The sequence below is a fragment of the Neltuma alba genome, unplaced genomic scaffold (genome assembly GCF_004799145.2).
Source record: "Neltuma alba isolate B1F8T4 unplaced genomic scaffold, ASM479914v2 tig00000977_pilon, whole genome shotgun sequence".
NCBI lineage: Eukaryota > Viridiplantae > Streptophyta > Magnoliopsida > Fabales > Fabaceae > Neltuma > Neltuma alba.
Genome location: NW_021632279.1, coordinates 156,893 through 173,345, shown reverse-complemented (window position 1 = coordinate 173,345; position 16,453 = coordinate 156,893).

The window sequence follows — 16,453 nt, the reverse complement described above, 5'->3', positions numbered from 1 at the left end:
ATGGGGCTTTAAAAATAGGTGCCAGTCATTACTGGGCTTTGAATAGGAGTGCCAACTATTATGGGGCTTTGAGAGTACCTGCTATTAGAGGGCTTTAAATAGAGATGCTAGCCATTACAGGGCTTTAAAACGAGGTGCCAACCATTACTAGGCTTTGAGAGTGCCTGCCACTACAAGGCTTTAAAAAGGATGGGCGTCAACCGCTACTAGGCTTTAAAAGGGGATGTAATATTAAACAAATAGTACCCCTTGTCTAATGATGAATGATTAAATAAACATATAGTAGATAAGAATGATGCTCATGATAAAATGACAATGATGATGATAGTGAAATCCTAATAAGGATGATAATGTGATGCCCCGGATAATGCAGCATATGATATGTCAGTGATAATAGTATTAATAAAGAAGTCCTGGTGAGGATGATTATGATACGGATGATAATGATAATGATGTGGATGATGAAGAAAGCAACAAAGAGCAACCTAACAGCGGATAGTACTTAGTCCTCAGTCCTATTCCTAACCAGAACCCCATACTCACTGGTTCATGATATAATCTTGGTTGATGTAGATTCTTAGATTGAGAAGCTAGTGAAAAACTCATTTTGTATAACATAATCATAGTGAAGCTTCTTTTTGAAAACACAAATCAGCTTTGAATTTACCTCGATATGCAAAATGGATCATAATTCAAGTTAAGTAGGGTGAGAGTATGATTGATGCAAGACCCAATGTTACTTTCCTAAGTGAAGATTTATTGAAATGGACATAAACTTTCCTTAGTAACTTAGAATTGGATAAAATGTCATTATCTTCAGTGCTTGCATAACCAAAGAGTAAAAACTTGTTTTAACTTCATTTAACAATGTCAACTATTGTCATGAAGGAGAAATGAAATTGGGAAAAAGCTAAACTCCATCTAGGTTTGCTTTATGAAATGGCAACTGAGGGAAAGAAATAACCCATTATGAAGTAGTAGGATTGGGAAGGCTCATATCCCATATTAGATCAGCTAGGCTTGAAATGAAAAAATTCCCTAGATTCAACCACTTGAGAAAGTACCTTTTGAGAAGGTGCAAGTTAATAATATAGAGGAAGAATAATTATGTCAATGCATTGTTGTCCAAATCATGTCACCCACCTCAAGTTGACTAATATCAAGGTAAAACATTTAACAAGAATGCAATATTTAATGATTTTCGTTTCACTAGGTATAGTGTTTACACTCATCACTCAGTATTTAAAGGTTAGTATTTTTCTTTTGATATCCAGATTATCCAATTTCCTTTCCATAGGCTTGGCAATAATCTAAGTTCTCTGTTATTTAGAGAGTCATATGCTAACATAGATCATAAGGACTTTTCTATTTGGGTGTGATGTGGGAATAGGGTATAATAAAAGGGTAAGGATAAGATAAAGGATCTTTAAGAACCAAAGTAAATACTCAAGACAACCAAGAGCAATAAAAAACAAATATGAAACAAGCAAGTATACACCCCAAAGGGCCTTATACAAAAGGAGGACCTAAGGAAGTTCTCCCTATATTTTCTTGGTATTTGCTCATCTTTCTTTTGAATTTTTTCTTTTTATCTTTCCTAACAATTCCTTTTCTTTTTCTTCTTTTCCTTTTTTCATATTTTCTGTCTTTCTTCAACTTTTTGTTCTATTTTTTTCTTTTCTTTCTCTAGCTTTTTTTTCAACTTTGAAATGTTCATAAGAGAGAAATTTAACAACAAGACTAACTCACCAACAATTATTGGAGTGTACATCCACTTCTCCTAACTAACATTAAGTGCTCTTAGGAACCAAAAGTAGCCCAAAATAAAAGATAAGGAAAATATTTTCTACATGCTAAGGGATAAGAAAAGAAAGTCATATACACATAAATAGCTTCAAAGAGTTAGAACATTATGGGAGGATGCTTTTTTGGCCTTGCTTTTATTAAGGATAAAAAAAAATAAATGCCCTGATAATCTCTATATCAAGTAAATGATAGCAAAATTTGACCTCAAACAACATACATGCCAAGTTCTAGATTAGGTGAGGGATGAATGGTACACATAAAATGTCAATAGGCTCAAATCCTGACATGGTTTGTATAATCATTATCACATTGTGTCCAAGTTAAATAATTTATCCTTCAACTAGTCTCATCACGGTGGGATCAAGTCATTGTCAAAAACTAAGAATCCTCATATTATTACCTCTAGACATGTAACTTGCAAAAAACAAGTCTTGAATCCCTTAGTTATTTCCTTTGATCATGAATACTCCAAGATATTGAAAGGAGAGAGAAAATTTTGCCTCATGTTGAGAATAAGGAAAAAATGATTAAAGGAGATATGCAAAGAAACTGGATGGATGATAGTGCATGATATTGACAACACTAAATGAAGTCAATTTTAATGAAAAATGGTCTATGCAAGTATTATCTACTAAGATAAGACTCCTTATTTCTTCTTTTTTTTTTTTATTTCTTATCTTATTATTTTTTTCACTTTTTTTTTTGTATTCTTATTTTGTGTTTTGGATCTTAGCAACCAATGAGTTTCTCCTTTTAATGCTTCTTAAATTGTGTCAATGATGAGAACTAAGAACATGCTTTTTTAGCCCTTAAGACTTCATCTCCTCTAGATGGCCATTACATCATAGGAAATAGAAGTCACATTTAACCTGTAAGGGATCAAAATCCCCACACGATCAAAGCCAAAAGCATGTAATCTTAACAGGCTAATGATAGTAGGTTATTTTTTTCTATTTTAAATTTCTTTTTTTCCTGCATACAAAATTATGGGTAAATTCTTTTGCTGTATGATACATTTGTGAAGGGTCTACAATCCATACACAGTTAATGCCAGAGGGACATAATTAAAAAAAAAAAGCACTAGAGAGTTAGCAATGTAGATGGTTGGATAGAGTAATGTTGAATCTTTTGTTTAAAAAAACACAAAAGTTGACATTAGATTAACTAAGTTTATGCTTTATCATGTCGCGACAAGTCATCTAGCATCGTGTTGGCATAGGGATTTTCTAGCACTCTTTAGCCTCCTCTGAGAATGTGTTATTCCACAAGAAGGTTTAGAGTTGATCATTAGATGAAAAGGACCTTGAATTGTGTCACTCCTAAGACCTTACAATTAATCACTGTCATTTAATAGCCTCCTCCAAGAGTGCGTTACTTTACAAGGAGACTTAGACTTGATCATTAGGAAGGGCCTTTAGTCCTATCTGGCTTAAGATCATGGTAGCTTATCAGCTCATAGAAACCCTATAATCTCCTTTGAGAATGCATTACTGTAACATCCAAACTTTTGGGCCTAGAAGTACTAGAAATAGCCTGAATTGGATAGGCTACTAGACCCCTTTTGAGCAGAAGTCCCAAAGATGAGAAAGGAGGTCAAAGCAGTTTTAAGGACGAAACTGCAAAGTGAAAGTTTTAAGGGGCTGAAGTGTAATCAAAGTTAGAGGCTCCAATAAAGTCTCGAAGGCCTAGAAAGAGAAAAGAGAGTAGAAACAGGCTAAAGGTTAAGTTAGAAACCTCAAAGAGAGGATTGTATGAAGTTAAATCCAAGCAGGGACTAAACCGTAAATTCAGAAAGTTATGACCAACAGGGGTAAAAATGGAAGAGTATACAGAGAATTCCAAGAAAATCCTAGAAAATGGGAAATAATATTCTAAGTCTCTTCTATGAAGAGAAAAGACGAAAATACCGCTAAAGTAGCTTAAATGGAATTTATGTGGTTATGGCCAGTAAAAAGTATACCGTTTGAGGTAATTATTTGAGATAGCAAGAGACCTCAAAAGTGTACACAAAAATGAGATTAAATGATTAAAAGGTTATACTAATTTATAAACTTAGTCCAGTAACCAAAAGGCCAGTAGAATGGCTTTAAAGGAAGTGTCATGCCCTAAGAAAATTCATAGATACTCTCTAGAATTAAAGGGAATTTACGGAGTAGACAGAAGAATTTTATGAGCTCCGGAAGGCCATAAAGAAAGCCAGAAAAATGTGGACCAAGTAAATTCAGAAGAAACTTAAGGACTAAGCTTTGATCCAACGGCTAGGATCTAATCTCCCTTCTCCTCCACCACTTTTGTGACACTTGGTGTCTTCTAGAAGAATGAGGTAAGCATGATGCAAGAAGATGATGCAATGATGATGTAAAAGTCAACTTAGAGTTCTAAAATTGCCTTTACCTTTCTATTAGCCACCAAGGGCATTTTAGTCCATTCAAACCAAAGTTTTCGCTATAAATACCCCACCTTGGAAGATCATTTTGGCAGCCATTTGTAGAGGGAAAACTCTGTCAAAATGTAGAGAGAAAAACGTAGGGGTGAAGGCCAAGAAGAAGGAACAAGATTCAAGCTTCAAGATCAAGGTATGTGATGGTTGTAGCATCTGATTTGATGCCTATTTCGAATAAGTTACTCTTTGTATCTGATTCTGAAATTTTGTACGATTAAAGTAAACTCTGTAAGATTTAAATCCATGAGTAGAACACTTCATTTGGATATGTGTACGATTTATGGTGATTTTTGAAAGTTAGGGTTTGAAATCTGGAAACAGTGTTTAACCTTTGCAAGAGTGTCAAGTTCCGTACAATTCCGGTACTGTTCAACATAGAATTGGTTCCTAGAACTATTTTTCATCTAAAGTTAACTTAAGGAGCTTTCAGTGAGACTTAGAACCACTCAATTTTGATTTTTTTAGAATTAATTATGAATTTTCAAAGTTGAGCAAAGATTCTGGAATTTCTGCTTGAACAGTACCTGCGAAGCAAAATTTTTAGATTTGATCTTCTTAAATCTAAGATGATCTAAAGTGGTCCTAATTGACAAGAAATGGATCATAAGGATGGGAAATAATTAGATTTATGTTGGAAAAGCTAGAAAGAAAACCCTAAAACCAAGAGAAAGGGTTGAGGTTCAAGAAAGCTAGTCTTGAATATTATGTAATCTAGTGGTCCTAATAGATTGTATGATCAATGTGACTATGTTTAGGACCTTGGAACATCCAAGAGGATGTCTGGTGATGTTAACCGAATGCCCACATGGTTGGAAAGTCAAGGGAGTCAAAGGAAAAGTAAGAGGAAAGCTTGAGGTGCAAGGTAGTAAACTTACCTATTGTCATTGCTTGATGTTGTATGCTTGTGTGTTGCTGTGTATATGTTATTTGAATGTTATTGTGACATGTTTTAGCTACTATAATTCCTATTCATGATGAGTAGATTATGTCTTCATGGCCATGCATCAACAAGTTAGCTTTGAGCGTGCTAATATGTCACTAATTAACAAGAGAATAAACAAGTTGCGTGTAGTGCATTAGCATCCATCTAGCATGATTAATATGGTATTATTTGCTACTGAGATTCTCTTGACTCTCACCCCCTCCCTAACTAACCATTTAGGTCAATCAATGATGGGCAATAATGGCATGAGAAGCTAGGAGAAGAAAGTGGAGAATTGTTCATGTTAATGAATGATATTATTATTCAATGTGTAATTCTCCTATTATGTAATTTATGTTATGGATGCCAATGATGCCATGTAATTAATTATAATACTTATGGAATGTATAGAAATGTATGAACATGAACGGGAAAGAGTAAGCCCATGTTATGTATGCCAAAGAAATAAAAAGAATTAAAGTAAAGAGATGTTAAGGGATAAAACATAGGTCCTAGAGCAGTAAGTTTGTAGCTCCAATTTGACCTACCAAACGAATGAGTTAAGTCACGAGATTTGGCAGAGTTATAGTACACATCCCAAGCTTTAAAATGAGGGCTGGATAACCTCAATTGGACATGCACACATGGAGATACGAATTTCCAAAGTTGAGGCACAGAATCTGGAAGTTTCAGATTTTATGAAATGAACAGTAATATTTATTGATTAAACTATACGAATTGGGTAAGGATAAGTCTAATTGGATATTTTTCACTTAAAGAGTATCAATAGATCTTTTTATAGAATTTTAGAACACCCCAATACGATTTTTATGGAATTAGTTATGAATTTTTGAAGTCAGACCTGTAATCTGGGAGTTAAACAGTAAATAGTAACCCGAGTAATTATGTTGAAATTTTAAATCCACGGGCTTGTGTCATGATCTGCTTGAACCATAACACTTACGAATGCGTGCTCTGAGGGGTTAAAGGCAGGACGTTTCAATTACTCCATAGGAAGACTTAGAGTTAGTCATTAGATGAAAAGGATCTTGAACCCTATTTAGCCCAAGATCTCATTGATGATCATAAAAACATGTATAGAAATAAAAATCGAAGCGCATGCCGAAATATTCTTTTATTTAACAACAAGCTCTTGACAATATCATGATTTCATTACATTCTTTAATTCTCCTATGATTTGGTTACATAAATTAAAAAATTTAGATATATCTTTAAGCAAATTTAGCAGGCTAATAATGCATTTTGTGCGCTTGAATACTCTAATGAGTTTTGGGACATTGGCAATGGCAAAATTAATTAGCTACATATACCTCTTCATCATATTCATCTTGTGATAAAGGATTTCCCACCTCCTCAACACCTCTCTTTCTTGATTCAACTTGTTCAGGAGGTTTTGAATTGTTTTAGCTATGCTTCCTCGTATGGCAATTAATTCATTTATCTTGCTCTCTAAGAGTTGAGTGAGGCTATCAACTCCCTCTTATAACTCCTTAAAGGGGTCATTATCTTGTAATTCTGTTTCGAGTGACTTTTTTTCTTCAGCCATCCTCATTAGTCGGACTTGATTATTCTTCATTTGTTTTTTATTTTCTCACACGACCTTTCTTAGGTGCTCATTTTCCTTCTCTAGCTGTATAATTCTTGAGCTCTCATCTAAGTCTCTTCTCTTTCTCTTTTCTACCTATTTTCCCAGAGAATAGTACTTATTCTCTAATTGTTTGCTTCTTAAGTCCACCTCAATAAGCTCTTCCAATTCTCTCTCCTTTACTTCTAGATGCCTTGCCAACTCTTTATTTACCACTTAGGTATCATTTTTTAATAATGGATCTTGAGGGGCATAACTAGGATTAGCCCCTCTAATTCTTTTTTTAGCCAAACTTTATAGTCTTATATTACACCTATTTCTCATTTCCTAAGCTCAGCCTTTCCCTTGTACACCATCTTACCCTAGGTTTTTTTTAATTCTTTGGCACATCGCCTTCTCGTCATCTTTCTCATAGAGAAAGTGTATGGCTTGTATTTCTTTCTTGGAAGGAGCCCTTTATCGAAATGCTAGCTGTCTTAATGCTATTGAGGGATTGTAATTAATACATCTTCTAGGTCCCAAAAGGGAATATTCTGCCAACTATGAAAAAACCATCTTCCACTCGTTTTGGTTCATTTCATTAAGTCTTAGTAGATTCTTGAATAAAGTGACTAGATTACTATGTTTGTCATTTTTTTTTTTGAAGACCAACTTGCCGTATAAGTAGGTCAACATCCATATTAAGCATTGCGAGGTAGCATCGCATCCGACCGCCCTTCTTCACATGACACTAAGATAATGACATATTAGTCTCTACCGATATTATAGGTATCCAATTGGCTCAATGATACTCCACTGATTGCCCTAAGGTCACTTAACTCCACTGATGAAGGAAAAAGGATGGTACCGTAAATAGCCAATGTAAAGATTATGCAAAAACTTTCCCAATCTTGTTATGTAGCAAGGTGTGTCAAGCAAGCTTTCACATTGACTCTAAAAATTCCCATGATTTGTTTGGGGTAAATAATTCGTATCTCATTTATGTGAACTCCTAATAGCTTTTTTATCCCTCCTTGGAAAGGTAAATGTCTTTGATATTGATAGACTTGACTATCTTTCTGAAGAGGCATCCTAAGAATCTCCCCATACTCCTCAATAGTCAGGGTTATTTAGAAATTGGAGAATATGAAGCATCCTAGTGAGACATCCTAATACCGGCCCAATTCTAGTAAAGCATCCTTATGCAATGGTACTTGTAATAGATCGAGGATGTTACCATATTTGTTCTTAAAGCCCAACTTAATTAAACTCTTAATAAAGCGACTTAAGTGTACTAAACTCTCAAATAGCTCAACTTTTGCAACTAGTTTAATCTCCTTTCCTTTATATATCTTTATCATGGGGGCTTGATCTGAACTCTATTCTTGTGACATCAAATATTATGCCAACTTTTCACAATTATTGGATGACTTGCCAACCCTCCTTGAAAAAGAAAAAGAGAGGAGAGAAAATGAAGTGTCAAGATATGTTTTGAATGCGTCTAATAATATGCATGTAGGGTGAATGATGACATGTACTTCGAATTTTAATATGGGTGATAGACATCAGGAAAAAGAACTTTATCTCCTCCAAAGGCCCAATACCTCACAGGGAGAATAAAGTACACATGAACCTGTAAATGGTACAGATCAAATGATATCAGATGACTATTCATGTTGTAATGATGCATCATGGGCCTTTAAATGTGATCCCTTCTTGGAATATTTCTAAAATGATGAATGTGATGATCTCATGATTTGTTAGGGTAGGAGACCCTTAGACTAGGATTGGTTATCTAATGCATGCACCATTATTGTGATGTATCTATATACGGAGTGATACGAGATATGTAACACCTTAATTTACCACCCCCTTTTATGTCAAGTGGAAACAATTGGAACCAATTAATAGTCATTAAGTTGAAAATTTTGAACTTTTAAATTTCTTTTCTCGGGTTACTATTCATGATAACCCTAATTTTCACCAAACTTTGAAAAATCATAACTAATTTTAGAAAAATTAAAATGACATGATTCTAAGTCCTACTTGAATCTTTCAATGAGATCTTTTAAAAAAAAATACTTAAGTGTGAACTTAGCTCATGTGTGCTAAATCCTATAGTCAAAATGTACTGTTCATTTGGTAACTTTTTCAATTTTTCAGAATTTATACCCAACCTTGGAAAGGCATAACTTTTTGTAAAAAGATCCAAATTATATAAATTACCACTCATTTTAAAGCTAAAAATGAGATCTATTGATTTGCCAAATGTCATGACCAAACTCCTTTATTTGCTCAAAATTTCATATAGTCAAACTTTTACTCCATTTAGGTCAACTTTTACCCTTTAAATGATTAACTTACCATAATTCATCTTTAACAACTCAAACATAATTAAACATTAATTCGCAACATATAATAGGTGTATCCACATAGGTTATATGTCTTAATAGTCAACCATACATCATTTCATAAATATTACAATATTTAGGCATAAGGTTCATTATAATGTCATCAAAGTATTCTTCATGATGTAACCACCTCCTTGCCTTTGCCAAGACCATTTACAGCCCCTATTGGTGTTATTTGGACATTGAGAGGAATGAGACTTCATAGAATCTCAGTAGCAAAGAATTACAACTATAATATTAATCAAGCAAGGTATACTACAAGTGAGTTCACAAGTAATCAGCTAACTTTTATGCCATGTAAAATGGTATAAAAACCATTCCAAACATCGATGTATTAGTACATTTTTCCAAGGTATACAATGCAACCAATCAAGCACATAATCACTAAAAAAGTTCAATCACAACATGGCACATATTCAAGCAATAATACAAAGTAATAATCAAACAAGATAACATTAAAATTGTAAGTTCTACACTACCACTTGTATCCATGAATTGCACAGCCTCCCTTCTTGATTTTGAGCTTCCACTTGCTTGGCAATATTGCCTGACAAACAACAAGAATAAAGGTATTCCAAACTAATAACACCATCCATTATACAATTCTTTCTAAAAGCCTACCCTTTTTAACCTTTAATTTAGGGTTTTAGCATCATTATTCTTTCCATAATTCCCATAGGTTTTTCCTACACAATTTTTCATGTAAAATCCACTTTTGAACTTAGATTCATCAAAATCTAACTCTTCCTTCCTTTTCAATTTAACTGAATGACCCTCCTAAGGTTTTAAAAATTCTATTTCAATTTCAATGCTCCAAACATATATTGTGCACATATCCCTACACAAAACCACCTTCTAAATCTATTGGAAGCATCAAAACAACAAAAATTAAACCATAGGATAGCATTCTTCTCTTGGCTGAACAGCATCCAATTTATGCACCATTTGATATCTCTTAAACAACAAGGTTTAATCATCACCAAACAATCATTTCCTATCCTTTAATCCATATAATAACTTAATATCAATCATAAATCAACAAGAAACAATTCGTGCAGTATCAACCCTTGCTTTCACCTTAATCTTTCTCTCCTCCTTCTCTTCTCCCCTTGGCTGAAATCTTCTGCCCCTCAAGCTCTCTTTCTAGCTGAAAAAGAGTGATTGGTAAGGAGAGGAAATTGTATATATAGAATTTACCATATGGTAAGTTATCTAGCCTTTGATGTTTCACCTAAGGATACTTGGCTTCATCTCTTCTCTTCTTCCCTTGCAAGACGCCATATGTCCATCTTAGGTGTCCATCTAATTGAATGAATGTGCCTCTTCATAGGACTCATAAGCTCCTATGTGTAAAAATCCACATATTTTATTTAAAATTTCAATCTTTCAATTATATCCTTTAAAAAATTGTATTATTCCATCTAGGTCCTCACCCTCCATAAATGGCACCTTATGGGTCAAAAAAAAATGGGGGAAATTTTGGCACCACCAAGCTTAAGGCTATTGCGCTGTACAATTTCACGTTATCGGTTAAATTTTTCTCAGATCCTGTTAAATTCACTGTGACCAAAAATTTATTTCCCTACGTCAACAACTTCCTTTTGATGAGAAAAGGTTCTCCTAATTTTTTCAAATTTAGTTTGCCTTATAACTCCTTCAATTGAATTTTTCTCAAAATTGGCCCTTTACCAATATAATTCCAACTAAATAATTTAAAGCTAACCTTTACACCTTTAGATGTTGAAAACAATTTTAAAATTCATAATAACCTCCCAGATAGTTTTCCTAATTTGTTCATGAATTATTAAGGCTCCTATATATTTTAAATAATTCAATTTGTCCAACTTTTCCTTAATTAGCCAAATTTCTAAGAAAATACAGAAAATTCTAAAATAAAGTATTTTCACCTTATTGTCATCTTTCAGGCTTCAAATACTATTTTATACCTTTTATTCTATTTTTTCATGATTTTTGAAAAATTTTCTAGAATTTTGAGTACACATTCCCACTCTGTTTAATATTGACTGAATATTTTGAAAATGACAGTCTGATCCCCAGTTTGATTTCAGTTCAAAAGTTATGTTGTCTATCTGTTCGCTACCTTGGTTTCCCTACAATCTATTTTATATTCTTTATTTTCAGGGTTAAAATTAACAAAATGTGACACAATACATACTGAGATGGAGCGACAATTAGCCTCTTAATCTTAGGGCTCTATTAATTATGTATCGATAATGATGATGCATTAAAAGGAAAGAGAATATGCCCTCCATCGTCTTATTTTAGGAAGAATCCCAGGTTAGAGATTTATCCCAAGAAAGGAATGTACTAACTAATTGGGTGGGTCATTAAGTTTCCTCTAATATGTGCACTAATTTTAGGGTTGCTCTAATCCTCACAAGCAAAGGTCTCCTAGCTACCTTCATCATAAAGATGAAGACCCTATTTAATGAAGTTGACCCTCCGAGAACCCAAAAGTTCCATAAGGCTCAGCTTTGTTAAATAGGTAACAACTAAGATGAAGTCTTTACAGTAACGTTTAAGTGTTCTGAAAACCCCACAAGGAAACCGTTAGAAACTTCTACTCATTAAGTTATTCATAGACTCAGGTATAAGGCCCAATGTGTGTGTAAGGTAGATCATGTATGTGCTTAGTGTGTGTGAAGGGCATATAAACGTATTGATCTAGATTCTACCCAACCCTCATCTGCTAATCAGATCACAGAATAAATAAACACAAAGTAAAGAAAACAATTAAGAAACATATAAATGGAAAACAAATAATATACAAATACAAGAAATGGATAAAGAATAAATAAACAAATAAAAGAAGGGTAATAAAATATAATTAAGGACATATTGTTTTGAATAATCAACTTAAATAGGCTTGACTCTCAAATCTCCTTAGTGGAGTCGCCAAACTGTCTTGCCCAAATCCCAGTCACCCCAGAAAAAAAAGAACAGTCGCCACCAAAATTTTGAAAGCTTAATTTTGGAAACCTAAAAAAATATGGTCTATGAAAACTAGATAGGGTTTAAGAGTCGATTATGTGTGAGGAAGGTGTTAGGCACCCCACAACATCTGTTCAAGAGAACGGTTACCCTAAGTCAACTACTCAAAATTAATATGGCCTTTTTATCATGTTTTAATTATCCTAAAAGAATGAAGATAGAAGCAAAGGAGACTTTTAATTGTAAAAAGAAAAAATAAATTCTTTAAAAAGGTGGACTTGACCTAGGATAAAAACGTAGAGCCTGCGTACCCTTTAGAGGGGTCAAAGCCCACCTAGTTCAGGGGCAAAAACATGTGTCACTTGGTTGATATTTTTAAAAAATATTTACTCAATTAAAAAAAATATTTTTTATGGGATGGTATTTTTTAATATATGAAAATAATTTTTTTATTTTAAAAAATTTTTTTGAAAGAAATTTTGGATTATCCTCCCTATGGAGGTTCCCATAACCTCATATGGGAGAATAATTGGAGCCTGTAGAGGTTCTAAAAACCTCACACAGCTCTGAAAAACATTTTGAGATTATATATATATACATATTTAAAAAAAAAGACTTTTTATTTTATTATTCATTTATAAACATAGGGTCAAAATCATTTTCTCTCTTTTTATTTCAAAAAGAAAACTTGCACAACCATGTTGGTATTCTTGAGGAGACTCCTATAGTCTCGTGTCACACCTCCTTTATTACCTTATTATATGTTAATTGGAACCATTCGGAATCATTATACAAGTCTTAAGTGTCACACCTTACTATTATATCCACTTAGGTTTTATTTAAAACCACTTTAGACCATATTGGATGGTCTTGGGCTCAATTTTCATCTTAAAAATACTAAATTTCGGATTTTTACTGTTCATTGGGTAAAAATCCAGTTTTTCTGACCCAATTTCAACAATTCGTAACTTATTCCACAAAACTCCAAACGGGGTGGTTCAAAATTATATTTAAAGCTCTTTAAGTCCTCTTTCAAGAAAAAATAATCTCATGATCCAATTCCCTATGAAAAAGCATCAAGTTTTTTTGAAATGCAACACTGTCCATTTGTCAAAAACCCTTTTTCCCAAATTCTGACATTTAAATTTGAAAAATCATTAAAATTTGTATACTTGGCTATTTTTAACGTATTAGCTATAAAATTGAAGCTCAGGACATTATCTATAATCGTGCCAAAATTCGTGATTAAAAAAATTTGGGAGCATAATCAAAAAGTCACGTGAACATGATAGTGTCAGTGTGCTTACAGCACTGTTAGCTTAATATATACATAACCAAAAAGGGTCCACGAATTTTATGGCAAGACACCATACTTTAGTCTCCAATCTGCAGCTTGCTAATAGGAATTTCAGGCCCTAAAATGTTAGATTATATTTGGGGGATGAGATTTTAAGAAATCCCAATAGCAAGATCAATCAACCAAAACATTAACACCATCATTATAAAGCATTTCAACATTAGCTATCATAGGAGAACTAATCTTTTTATAAATAGGCAACCTCAACATGCAAGGCCATGGCAACAAATGCAAGGAGCAACCATATCACAACATCATAGTTCAACCATATAATAGCAAGCATACATGCCATAAATAACAATGCAAAGTTAACATTAATGGCTAATTAGATCCCACTACCTTGATCCAATGCTTTTTGTTTTTCTTGTTGTTCCTTCTTGCTTCCACAAGTGCCAAACCCTAACATGGCAATCCACAAAAAGGACAGCAAGAATCATCAACCATTCCTCATAAAATCAATAACATAACTCAAGTAACTCCTAAACTCCTTAAAGCTTCCATCTTTGTTCTTGAATTTTAGAGTTGGTTTCCATAAACCCTAAAAATTCCCTCTTGACTCAACCCTACATGATTTTTCATGTAGATTCCAAATATCTACTTGGATTTAACAAAATAAATTTCCTTCCTTCAATTTCAGCTTGGCCGAACCATTAGGGTTCAAAACCCAAAAATTGCAACTTTGATTCTATGGCTTCCAACACTTGTTCTTTAGGTTTACCCTACACCATTTTTCATTTTGAACACAATGGAAGCCTCAAAACTTTGGAAAACACATCCTAGGGTTCAGTTTTGGTCTTGGCTAAACCAAACCTCTTGAAGTTCAACCATGAAAAACTTTTCAAAACAACACTAAACCACTTGAAACCATCTTAAATCATAGTGTTCTAACTATGTTTAACAACAAAACCTCCTTCCCTACACTATACCCATTTCGGCCAGCAACAAGAAGGGAAAAGAAGTGATTTTTCCAACCATACAAATCAATGAAACAAAGCAAGCAACATCTTAAGACAACTTACCAAGCTTGGATCTTAGTTGGAAGGTCAAATATGCTTGCTTTTGCTTGATCTCTTCACAAAATCACTCTTGCTCTCTCTCTTTTCCCTTTAGCATGAAATGAGGTCTGATTATGGGGGAGGAAAAGCTCATTAATGCTCACAAAATATCCCACCAACCATCATTAATGATATGCCATGTGTCAAGAGCCTAATTAGTCTTAATCCTCTCTCTTAATTAACTTAAATCATAATGTAATTAAATTCCAAAGTCAAGATCCTGTCCATTGGTAGCTTGACACTTGGAAAGCTTTAATTACCATCCATTAAAGCTTGACAAGTGGCAACTTGTGGGCCAAGCAAAGTGCAAGACTCTACTTCTTGCTTTATCGGTGCACTTTTACACCGAGTTTAACTTCTTTTCTATAATACAGTACTCTGGCCTCTGTAATTATTTTCTGTCAGATCCATAAATTATTCTCCTCATTGTTATCCTCCCAAATTGCCCTCTTCGTCTCAAAATTAATTTCCCAATAATTAAATAAGATGGAAAACTAATTTCCTTCTCTTTAATGATTTTTCCACTTTTCAGAGGAATTGGGGAAAATCTTGGACACTTGAGGGTTTTATTTTAATTCCATAATCTCTTATAATTCCTTGGGATATCATAGGAATTTTCTTGGGACTTTATTCTTCTTAAAAATATCTATTTGGAATTTTCCAAATAAAGATTTTAACTAGCTTAAATTGCCCTTAAATTCCTTTGTAATTTCTCTAAAGGCAAATTGGTCATAAAACTAATTTTATAATCCCATATAATTCTCAAGGAACATTGTCCTTTTTTTTTTTTTTAATTTTCTGAGACGCAGAATTATTTTTTCATAATTATTTTTTACTAATTTTCCTTAATTAGTCAAACTTTTTATAATTGGCTTGGAAAATTATAATAATTATTTTCCACTAAAATTCTTCTATTTCTCCTTGTCATTTTTGGCCTTTAAATATTTAGGGATATTCTTGTTTCTAATTGCCATATTACTAGATGTGACATTAAGTGTGAGAAAATTTTAATTTCACAATTCCCATTTTCGGATTTCCGTATACTATTCACAGCAATTTAGGCCAATTTTGAAAATTCATAACTAATTGTAGAAAAATCAAAATGAAGTGGTTCTAAGTTCTATGGAAATCTCTTGACATGCTCTTTAAAGAAAAAATACTCGTGAGTAACTGGATCTCATGCATAAATTCCAAATTTTGTTCAAAGTGGTACTGTTCATTTGATCATTTTTCAATTTTTCAAAATTTATGCTCAACTTTGGAAGGACATAACTTTCTGTACAAAACTCCATGTTTAGTGAATTATCACTTGTTTTAAAGATAAAAATAAGATTTGTAAGCATGTCAAATTTCAAATCTAGATTCATCCAATTGCTCAAAAACACGTTGGCCAAACTTTGCTCCCAGAAAGTCAACTTTTATCCCTTTATCATACCATTCTTACTTTTTCTTTTTCTTTTCCTTTCATCTAGCTTTTCCCATCGTACAACACATACTTAACCATAATTCCTGGAGCAATTGTTCAATTATAAAGTATCCATATCATTGATACACATTTTAATGTAATCTGTACATATGCATAATATTACTTAACAAATATCATACATATACAAAGATGGTAAATCACTCCCATATACTTCCGTAACATAATTCCTTCTGTTGATATACCATCTCCGTGTTCTTGAACATATCCTTGAGGTTCCTATTGATTATTTATACATTGAGGGAAATGATATTTCATTGAAATCTCAATAGCAATGAATTACAATCATCATGTAAATCAACCAAGTATAATGTGACATATTATAAAATTTCAAAATATCATCAAGTCACATAACACCATATTTTGTATCATACCAAAAGAGGAACATCAACAACTTCACATTGACATGTTTTTATGCATTTGGCCAAAGCACAATCAA